This window comes from Periplaneta americana, chromosome 10 (genome assembly GCF_040183065.1).
Source record: "Periplaneta americana isolate PAMFEO1 chromosome 10, P.americana_PAMFEO1_priV1, whole genome shotgun sequence".
In the NCBI taxonomy this organism is placed as follows: Eukaryota; Metazoa; Arthropoda; class Insecta; order Blattodea; family Blattidae; genus Periplaneta; species Periplaneta americana.
Window position 1 is genome coordinate 16309600 of NC_091126.1, and position 11736 is coordinate 16321335.

Sequence of the window (11736 nt, forward strand, 5' to 3'; positions counted from 1 at the left end):
TAACAACAACAACATATTTAGAGAGAAGGTAGTATGCATCAAAACAAGAAATAAAAGTCCTACAAACATGGGTCCTAAAATTAATATCTTCTGAGAAATGAGCAAATGTTTACCGTCACTGTAAGAGCGGCATATCTTCCACTGTGAGCTCTTGAGCAAGAGGAAACAGAATGCAACCGTTTGTCACAGCATACCTTTGTTTATATTTGTATTAAGAGGATGCTTCAGCAGACGGCAGTTTGTTACAGTTCGTAATCGTACTACTATAGTAGTATTACTGTATCAATCAGCTAAGTTAGTATCATGTGTGTTGAATAGGAGCATGTTTCGTTTCTTGTCCAAGAGCTCACACTACGTAAAAGATAAGCTGCTCTTACAGTGATGGTAACATGCTCCCATTCAAACACGATACTAACTTACCTGACTGGTACAATATTACTACTGGAGTAGTACTCTAACGTACTGTCGTCTGCTTAAGCATCCTCTTGATACAATCACAAACAAAGGTATACTGTGTAATATGTAGTGACAAACGGTTTCCTCTTGCCAAAGAGTTCACAATGTAGAAGATATGCTGCTCTTACAGTGATGGTAACATGCTCCCATTCAGACACGATACTAACTTACCTGACTGGTACAATAATACTACTGGAGTAGTACTCTAACGTACTGTCGTCTGCTTAAGCGTCCTCTTCATACAATCACAAACAAAGGTATACTGTGTAATATGTAGTGACAAATGGTTTCCTCTTGCCAAAGAGTTCACAATGTAGAAGATATGCTGCTCTTACAGTGATGGTAAACATTTGCTCATTTCTCAGAAGATATTAATTTAGGACCCATGTTTGTAGGAATTTTATTTCTTGTTTTGATGCCTACTATCACCTCTCAAAATATTGAAACCTTTTTTCAGAGCACCTGTAGAAGTGGATTATTTCTTTTCATACAAGTATAGGTAGATTTGATCAGTGACAACTTCAGATTGGATTGAAGTTACATTAGATTAAGTTAGGTTAGTTTACATTATACCAGACTACATTACTTTCTATTGTTAGGTTTAGTAAATATTTTTGTAAAGTTCGTAAATTTATGACTTCAACATTACTTCCTCCAAGGAAATCATGAGTAATGTAGAGCAGAATCCAAAAGCTTTATTTTATGTATCAGTGGCAGCTGTAGAGTGAATGAAGAAGCTTCTGAAGAAAAGGTTTTTTTCTCTCTCAAAGGAATAAATTTTGCTCCAAATAACAACCCGTTATTAAATTACCAGATGTGCTTTAATAGTACCAACAGTAACAATAACAGACACTAATTATTGCACTTAAAATTAAAACTGACCTCACTATCTGTAAACCAGATCAATTTTTGTGTCTTTGTAGAAGAAATGAGATTTAATTAATTCACTGAGGTGGTTAAGGCTAGTGAATTAAAGCTGTTGTACAAATTATTCCTGAGATATGGTTTAATCCTATTTAAACAGAATAAACTTCTCTCTGCAGAACTAGTCAATTAAATCGTAAGAATTAAGCTGAATACTTGGCATGCTTCTGCAAACACCTCAGCCATACCAGTACAGTTTCCTTTGAGGTGTCTCACTAGTTCATTTTTTAGTTTTCTGTTTGAGGGAAGTACTTGGATAGCATAATTTTAAATTATTCAAAGCATCAGTAGGGAATGTGTTTGAATCTTTGAAATGGATACCATATCGTGATTTAGCATTTAATAATTTCGACTCAACTAATCAGAGATTTGTTATAATTATGACAGGTGTTTAACTCCATATGGAGTGAAATTGACTTTGATTTTGCGAATCCTACTTAGAATAATTCATAATGTAAACTATAATTTGAATCTTAATTTTATGAGAAAAAGAAGAATACAAGATGTGATAATGCAGTGAGTATTCAAAATGATACAGGTGGTTGTTAAGTAAATAATGCAAACTGATATGCCATAGGTACTATGAAAATATGGCTAGAATACTTTTGTAAAGCATAGTATTGATATTGACCAATTCATTATATATACCAGACGTGGGCATCAGTAGTACATGTCGAACGGAGTCGAACGCAAGGACGTGATCTCCCTCCCTCCACACCCCTAGCTGGGATACCTGTCCGACCGGTTGAAGAACTGGCGGACAGTGGTGGATTTCACTAAAACAAAATGTCCCTCTCTAAGGAAGCTCCTGAAGTAAAAAAGTCCAAAAATATTATTTCCACAAAAAATGGGAAAATGAATTCTTTTGTTGCGAAGAAGGGGAAAGCGTTAGGTGCTTATTATGCTACAAAATTTTACTAGCACGTTGAGCGACTTTATGAAAAGATTCGTTTTAATGGAACAATTTTTTTTATTTTATTTTTTATAATAATAGTAGTCCACACCTGTGGAGTAACGGTTAGTGCGTCTGGCCGCGAAACCCCAAGTGCAAGTGCACAAATATGGCTGGTTTAGATGTATATAAGCTTAAACAACTTTGCAAAGTAAAATAATCACATCTTCGGAGTTTTGTTATGAAAATTGCTTCTATGTTTGGCTCATCCTTTATTTGTGAACAGTTTTTTTCTCAGTTGGCTATTGTAAAATCCAAATCAAGATCACGCATTTCAGACGAAAATTCATTCTATCAGCTCACAATTGCAATGTCTGACGTAACTCCAAATTTTGAAACACTTGCTCATTTACGTGACGAAGAAGAATAAACGAATCCTTTCTTTTAAGGGCATGAGTCAATTGACAAAAAAAAACAACAAAGAACTACAGTAAGAAGTTGAAAAAATAGCCTAATTGTTGTTTTTCTGTTTCTTAATAATGTGCTTGATATTTTGTTATGAATCTATTTTTCCTTAGTTTCTTAATTTTATTTTCAAAGGATGCAAATTAGTGACTGATGCCCTTTCAAAACAAATAGGTTCAGATTATGGCATTACTTTTTAACTGTTGTGGAATTGTACGTTTTATATCATTTTATAAGGATTTTACAGTAATTGTTTAAATTAGACATACAGTTATGTTTCAGATTTTTGTAAAATAGTTTGTATTTGTTTTGGAAAATTTGTTTTCTTTCATTGTCATTATTCATAAGAATAACATTTGTAGAAAACTGTGTATCTTTTTGTCCTGCATAATTACTTAACGTTCAGTGTTTGAATACTTCACGCGATCCACCACTGAGTATTACGTTAACTGGTGATGCGTGTTGCAGCAATCAGAGTAGTACGGCGCATCTCTTTAAATGCTCACGTCTGATATATACAGAAGAACGGCTAATGAAATTAAATTTACACAGCAGGAAATACCAAATGGGATCATGTCATGGAACTACAGTTAGAACCTGTAATGCATCACATGCCTACAGATACAATTCCAAAATCCATGTTTCACTATCATCCAAATGGAAAGAGATCTCTAGGTCATTCAGAGAAACACTGGGTTGAAAATTCAACTGTGAGATCGTAATAGACCATAGTCACCCCTTACAAAATACAAGTTTCAAGCATGACTTTTACATTTCTGATATGGCTAAAAAGAGCAAAGTATCCAGAATTTTAAATTTACATCTATAAATGGGGAGAATTTTTTTTTTAAATATGCATCTTCAAAATGTAAAGTTTTCTGTCCACTAAATAAGTTATATTTTTTTAATTTCGAAAACTATTTAGTACATCAAAAAATGCTACAATGTTTCGTTAATCACAGTATATAGAACACGCAATAAAAATGTCATTCATATTGAAATTGTAAAAGCTGAAATGTGCTGAAAAAAGTGTGAGAAAACAGATTGTAAAGTTGGCAAGAAATTCAAGCTGAAAAGTGCAATCATTTAAATATGACGTAATTTTTATGCATTCAAGCACTGCAGAGCACTTAAACTTGCTCAACATAAAAATAAGAGATTGCTGATTCATTAAAAAAAAAAAACGAAAATGTGATTTTTGACTGAAAATGGCCAAAATTTCACCTTAGTAACACACCTGTCATCAACACAGCTTACATGATCGATCATAGCTGGCATGAGTGAGTTGCGTCAATAATAATTGATTTAATTGCAGTTCAGGCTATTCACACAGAGAAATTCCGTATATGAGCACAGTGATAGTTAACATTTTGACTAGCAACAAATAATATTGAATAATATTTATAAAAATTTAATAATAAATTCAATTCTTGTAATTTTTTTTTCCAAAATGATAGTCACTCAACAATTCAAATGCTTCAATAGAAAGCTGCCACTGATATTATAAAAAATTGATTTCTGAAAATGTATATGATACACATGAATGCTAATGTTCGACAATTATAATATTCATTTGATATACGAATGTTCTTTTCTGAGGAATCCACCTCCAGTGTTTCTATGGCAACCAAATCCCATCATGTAGAGTGGTGGGTTAGTTCCAGCAGAAGCTATCAGCACAGGTATATCAAATGATTATTAACAATATAGAGATTATAGTAGTACTTCTGACAAAAATATTTTATTATTTTACCTTTGTATACACTTTCATTTAGCTGAAAATAAGTATATTCTTAATTATATTGTTTCCAATGTATGCTTGTACAGTCACATAATATTTAACAAGACGTAATGTACTTATTTTTCTTTACAGATGAAATACCGATTTATTTTTGTCTGTGTACATTCTATGATTACTTATAGTTTTGATAAGAGTGTGTAGCATTATATGTTACATTATAAACATTGTATTCCTACTGATGTATGCAAACACTGAAAAACAAAATGTGTGTTTACTTGTATAAAAACATACGATTCATGGAAACTAGACAGGATTATTGTGGGTTATCTACCTAGTGTCATATTCCAGATGTTAAGGATTTGATTCCATCCGTCTTCATTTACACTGAATGAAAATTTCCTCAAGCTCAAGAATAATTCCAGGTATAGTTCTGAATTAGGACGTAAATGACTCCTTCAAATAGCCGTTTCCTTCTTCACTTCATGACAACACCTTTCATATCACCAATGCTGAATAAATTATCCATTTCAGTATGTCAGTAAAGAGAGTATGAAATAAGATTTAGTGGAAGTACAGCAATTATGTCTAAGGTTATTTATTTAGTCTCATTATTATTGTAAGTTTGAATTCTTTGAATGTTAATCAGTTTGATATGATCAAGCGATTGATGAAAATGGAAATAAATTATTTCAATTATTTTGTAGTTCTTATTTAAGTGCAATTGATGGAAAATGTTAAAAATCACATGGAGTTTGGAATATTAAAAAATCTTTATGTAGATGATGAGGGGAAGGTCGAATTTAGGTACGTACAGCCTTACATACAAAAAATGACCGATCTCCAGTAGCGTGAATTTGTCTACTCCAGCAGTGCCTAGTTCACACAACTATGCAAAGAATTGATTTTACACCTAATTTACTCCTTCAATATACAGACAGAAAAAGCAACAGAAACTAAACAAAGGAAAAAGGAAGTGGAGTCATGCAAAAGAAATTCGTTCACATGTAAACCTAAACACTCACAGAATCAACTGAAGTTTTTTTTGTAGTATGTTATTTTACGACACTGTATCACCATCTCAGGTTATTTAGCATCTGAATGAAATGAAGTGATATTGCCGGTGAAATGAGTCTGGGGCCCAGCACCGATAGTTACCCAACATTTTCTCATATCGGGTTGAGCGAAAACCCGGGAAAAAATCTCAACAAGGTAATTTATCCCAACTGGAATTCGAACCCGGGCCATCTGGTTTCGTGGTCAGATACGCTAACAATTACTCCACAGGTGTGGATGGCTGAAGTCTTCCAAAGGGGACTTAACATATGGCCGCCAGTCATTTTTTTGCCTAAGATTGTACCACCGAAGTTATTGTTTGAATTCATTCATATGATGAATGCGTAATATTTTCAACATCAGATTTTTTTATTTCTGCATTTTCGTAGGTGTATAAAGGTACCGCGTTTTAGAGCTATTTATCAACTCCATTATCTTTGAACTCAAGGAAAGAGGAACTTCCCTGTGAGATCCATTAAAGAGCTATTCTACACTACTGGACCATTTGTTTCATTTCTAGAAATTTAGATAAAAAAGTGACTTAAATATCCCATCGGCTATTCGTACTGTGCCATGTAGTGGAAAATTACCTATTCCACCAGACTCCTGAATCCCACTCCTTCGATTCATCATCCAATGAGCATGAGGCAGAAAGATTCAGCTATAGCTGATCTTTCTATACCTGGGGTGCATCTACATTCTAAGATTCTTGACTTCAGAATTAATATATCTTAATTAAATCTCCACATAATCACTGAGAATTTAACAACTTTGTGAGACACTTGGCACCATCTAAGAACAAAGAAGAACCTGAATCCAGATTGCAACAGTAGGACCTTCTGGCCAGAAGTGTCAAGCTAAGAGAGTAATATACTGGTCAGTAGCCCTTGAACAGAGTTTTCTTAGTTGCCATGAATTACAAAGAATGCAATAATTGGTACATTTGTGATGACTAAAATAAAGCAATACTTCTTGGTCTGCAGCTAGGCTAAACCAAGTACTGTTTTTTTTATGTTAGTGGGACTGCCATGCTAAGGCATCCTTCTACATCGAGGAAAACTGACTACTCCGAGAGTCTTGGAAACCAGGAAGAAAAAACATTCAACATGTTCCTTTGGTAAATTCTAGCAAGATTTTACTTCTTCCATTGTTTAAATGAAGAATATTAAAAATAAGGTTTCGACTCCACATTACACTACACAAACACATCCCCACATGAAACGCAATCAGAAGATGCAAAGACCACCCAGTTCTGAGAATAGTTCACAGGCTGAAACTACTGGGTGTTCAGTTCAAAGTGTGTCATGGCTCGCTGTATGCCATCATGTGGCTAGCCGATGAGCATAGAGAATTCAATCTTCCTACACTTCCGCAGAGGTGTATTACCTATGTGCCAGAGAAGTTGCCTAGCAAGTACGGCGTTCATTCTGAAGAGTACTTACCAATACGTACGGTAATGCCGGTAGTGGCAGGAATGTGAACTGTTTCGAAACACGTACTGGGGTGAGTTTTTTTCTTACTGTCGAGATATGGGGAGAGGGTTAAGACGATTACTTACGTATTTGTTGACATTAATTTCGATGGTCAACATAGACATGGAGCATTTGATTTGTGTTGTGGAATGTTGTGGTACGCAACCGATGATAACAAGTACCCTGCGTACGACTTGGACGTGCAAAACACAGTTCGAAAGAGGTTATGGTAGCACACAGACCGTACAGACTGCCATCTGTTGGTACGACGTTCAAGTTATACCATACACGTTCTCAAGTTCAGATTGAACGCCTTGATTAATAGGCAACTTCTCTGACATAAAAGCTGAAACTCGCTTCAAATCGTTGACTCATCAACATTGACGTAATGACACACTTTGAAATGAACACCCAGTAGTCAACAAGGCAACCTCGTTAATTAACACGTGAAAGCATATATAAACTTTACAATCCGAAGTGATATAGTATTAAAAGTTATGTAATCAAGATGTATATTAAAAATACATTAAAAAAAAATGCATTGAAATATTTCCCTAGTTAAATTTCCACCTGTCAGAATAAATCACAGGGGGTATTTTATAGGCCCACAGATTAGTGAACTTCTCAACGACCAATATTTTGAAACTCTGTTAACTGGTGATGAACATAGAGCATGGGACGTTTTCTGAAATGTGGTGGTACAATTTCCAGGAAATGTGAGAAGTGAAAGTTGTAATGAACTTGTGAAGTGCCTAATATCATTGTACCAAGTTACAGGGTGCAATACGTCACTGAAAATGCATATGCCGTTTTCCCATTTAGTCTTTTTCCCAGACAGTTATGGTGTAATGAGAGATGAGTGTGATAAACAATTTCTACAATGGGGAGACAATACCAGGGCAGATAGAGTATCTCTGCTGATTCACTGCTGACACATCGCAGAGACCATCCCAGAGCTGAAATATAAATGATTGGCAAAGAAGTGTCATTTATAATTTAGAGGTAAGCAATGCCTTTAATATAAGGTTACAAGATTCTTACCCGAAATCCAGAGACACTGCTTCTCTCAAAAATATTCACCTCGTAAGCAAATAAAACTCTTCCCCAGTTCTAAGCAGTGCTGCTCATCGGAGTGACTACTACCGTGGAGGAATCGGAGATTACGAATAAAGCTCTCCACCGGTGATCTCCGGTACTACCGTAGATGGAACATGGGACATAAGGAAGGATGCGGTGGTTTGGAGCAAAGCGACAGTTAGCTCAAGGACAATCGGCGCATACGGACTGACGGTAGTTGTGAGTGGGATAAAATGGCACAAAATTGGATATCTGTCGCATGAAAATTCCTTAATTTAGTTGAAGGTAATAATAAAGTCGCACATTGTAAACTTTGTGGGCGAATTTACTCTAAGGGTGGTGGAACTTCGAATGTGTTAGACCATTTGAAGTGATCGCACAAACGCGAACTTGATGAAAACAATTACGCAAAACATTTGATAAGATTTCTTTTTAAATTGTTTAAGTGCTGTTGTTCCCAAAGGCCCACAGTATAGGAAAAAGTCTTGAAATTTCTCTAAAACGTAACTTTCGAGGCAATAAAAAAGCATATGGAATATTTGAAAGACAATTTGAGTTATATTTTGCTGTTTAGACAACTTGAATTATATTTTACTGTTTGGATTAAAATATTGAGTTTCTGAATGAAACTAAAGAAACATGTGGTAATAATATAATTACAATTATTCTTAAGTTGATATCCACTTATATTTTTATTACGGTACAGAGAAACAGTGGCGCGTTTTAGAAGCGGCAGTTCAAATATGGACACCCTTTAACACAATAATCACAATCCTGTCCGGTGAAGAATCTGAATAAATTATGTTGGACAGTAAACTTTAACCCATTGATAGCCCACGTTTCTTTTGTTCCATTCTGAAGCTCCCTCAATATATTTTACGTTAAACTAAACCGATTAGAATAATAATTGACAAACACTGTTTGTGATTAAAGGAGAGTTTCTAGGAGAACTACAGCATAAATGTTTACATTAGCTACTGAAAAGCTTTACTTCTGCGTTAGTTTTGCAGTTAGATTGAACGTTATTAATTTGATCAATGACTTAAAACTAATACGCCTTTCCACATATACTATGAATTTTAAAACTAGAAAAAAATCTGTCCGCTAACGTAGCTCTTGAAGCAAAACAAGAAAAAAAAGAGCTGAAGAAAGAGAGAGAGATTAACATAAAAGAGAGATTAAACAACAACAAATTACAACTTATTTTAAAAGATACGCTGACGTCAGCGGACTCGAATCAATACCTGATCCAATTAAAGGAATGCTCAGCGGAAAATGTATGTCTGCGCCACAGCACATCAACCTGTGCAGCATCAATCGGAGGTAATCCGGAGGTCTCCAATTGAAAGTGCACAAACAACCACTCTGGAGAAAAACCTAATCATAAGCAGCACTAGTTCTAAGTCATTATAAACTTCCTTTTTTTTTTTTTTTTTTTTTTTTTTGTTAAGGAATAGGCTACTATTCGAACTAAGGTACTTCATCACTGCTGTGGTTGCAGTCAACAGCTTCGGCAGACTTGCATGCTGTGGCCAGTCAATGAAACCAATTGTCAGAATGCTTCCCATCACATTATTACAACTATCAATAGCTCATAATTTATGTGCAATAAAAAATTTAAGCCAGCAGTGTAGCTCAGTTGGCTAAGGTGCTTGCCTGCCGATCTGGAGTTGTGCTCGAGTACAGGTCCAATTCCCACTTTGGCTGATTACCTGGTTGGATTTTTCCGAGGTTTTCTCCCCAACTGTAAGGTAAATGTCAAGTAATCTATGGAGACGCTTCGGCCTCATTGCTCCAAAATACCATTTCACCATCACCAATCCCACCGATTCTAAATAACCTAGTAGTTGGTACAGCATTGTTAAATAACCAACTAAAAAAATTATATCTTAATCCTTCATGATACTAGACCAGGTAGTCTGCTTCAGCACACAAAATGAAATAAATGGTCAATTAAACGTTTTAATAGTCTTCCTACTTTTTTCTTTTTCCTACAGGTCGGTAATTCAAAGATTTAGGTGGATTTTGTTTTATTCTACTCTTAATAAAACTTGTATTAAAATTTGCTTGTATTGTTTTTTTTTTTTATTCTCTATAAAATAGATACCACTTCTAATTCCTGTCAAATTTAATTTGTTTTATGGTCTAACAAAGTGTCCAGCTGATTTCAAAAACAGTTTAATTCTTCACCTGATCAGTTTTCAAAATTTAATTTAACATGCCAAATATTTGTTGGTATATATAATATTTTTGTTTGGAAATCTTTGTCGCCTTCTTAAATGTGTTAATTTGTATCCTACAGTAGATGGGTAAATCCATTTAGACTTACTTGTTCTAATATTTTATTCTGTAAGCTAATATTATATTACTTCTTATAGGTTGTTGACCTAAATAGGTTATGGTTTCAAATGTAGAGGCTGAAATATTCTTACTAAAATCATTCAGAATGTGTTCAAGCTAAACAAACATATCTGTACCTCTTTTCATATTAGATGTGATGAACATTAAAGAATCCAATTTTGTTTTATGGTTTAATGATTCATTCAGTAGCCTATAAATTCTATTCCATTTAGAAATACTTTCGTTATGTACATATTAAGCCTCACAATTCAGCTGAAAGTGGACAACCATAGTGAAACTTCTCACTGCTCTTCATCCCTTGATTGCTAAGCTAAAATGTTTGAATTTAATTTATTCCAGAGAGTAAGTTCTCCCCAAAGAATTTTAATATTCATCAGAGATGGATATAATTAAAAGAGCAGCAAGCAATGGAAGGACAGTAGTCGGCATGTTGAATTCTGTACTGTGGAGCAGGAACAAAGCGGTTGATATGCAAGTCACTACTGGAAAGTGTGGTCCTGTAAGGGACAGAGACCTGGACGATATTTTGATAAGGTGACTGCAGTTGGAATGGACTTCTGGAGAAGATCAGCTAGAAAATCACGGCTAGAAATGATCAGGAACACCGAGATAAGAAATGAAAGTTGAAGAGGACATAATTGAGGAAATTGAAAGAAGAAGATTGAAATGCTATAGATATTTCTGCAGAATGGATGAGACACGTATTCCTAAGATGGTGTACGAATGGAAGTTGGAGGGAAGACAAAGACAGCGACCATAGACTTCCTGGAAACAGAATATATAGTAATATGTGAGGAATATTGGAGTTACAGAAGATGATGCTCAAGATAGAGATCAATGAAGGAAATTAATAAATGGAAAGAAAAGGTGAAGCATGGCTGTAATGTCATCTTGTTCTGGCAGCAGAAGAACTTCTGTAGTGAGGAATATTCTCAATTTAAAAAATGTAATATTGATAGTCTTGTACGTAATTAACTTTAACAATTAAACTTGTAAACGAAACAACATTTGAGACTTGGCCACACAGAAAGCGAGCTGTAGAGGTGGACAGCAATCTGTGTCTGTGGCAGGAAAGCATTTGATTGTATTATACAAGATTTTATTATCCCTGTCAAACAAAAGGCTGACAGATCATGGCAGGCAGCAGACAGTTTGTGTTTGGAGAAAGATTTGCCATGTTGGTGGTACAGAATGGCAGAGACCTTCATTGAAAAGTTAATTGAAAAAGTGCCAGAGTACGTGTTCTTGTACAATACAGATCCCCCAGACTACAAGAACCTTGTGAAGAAAGCTGC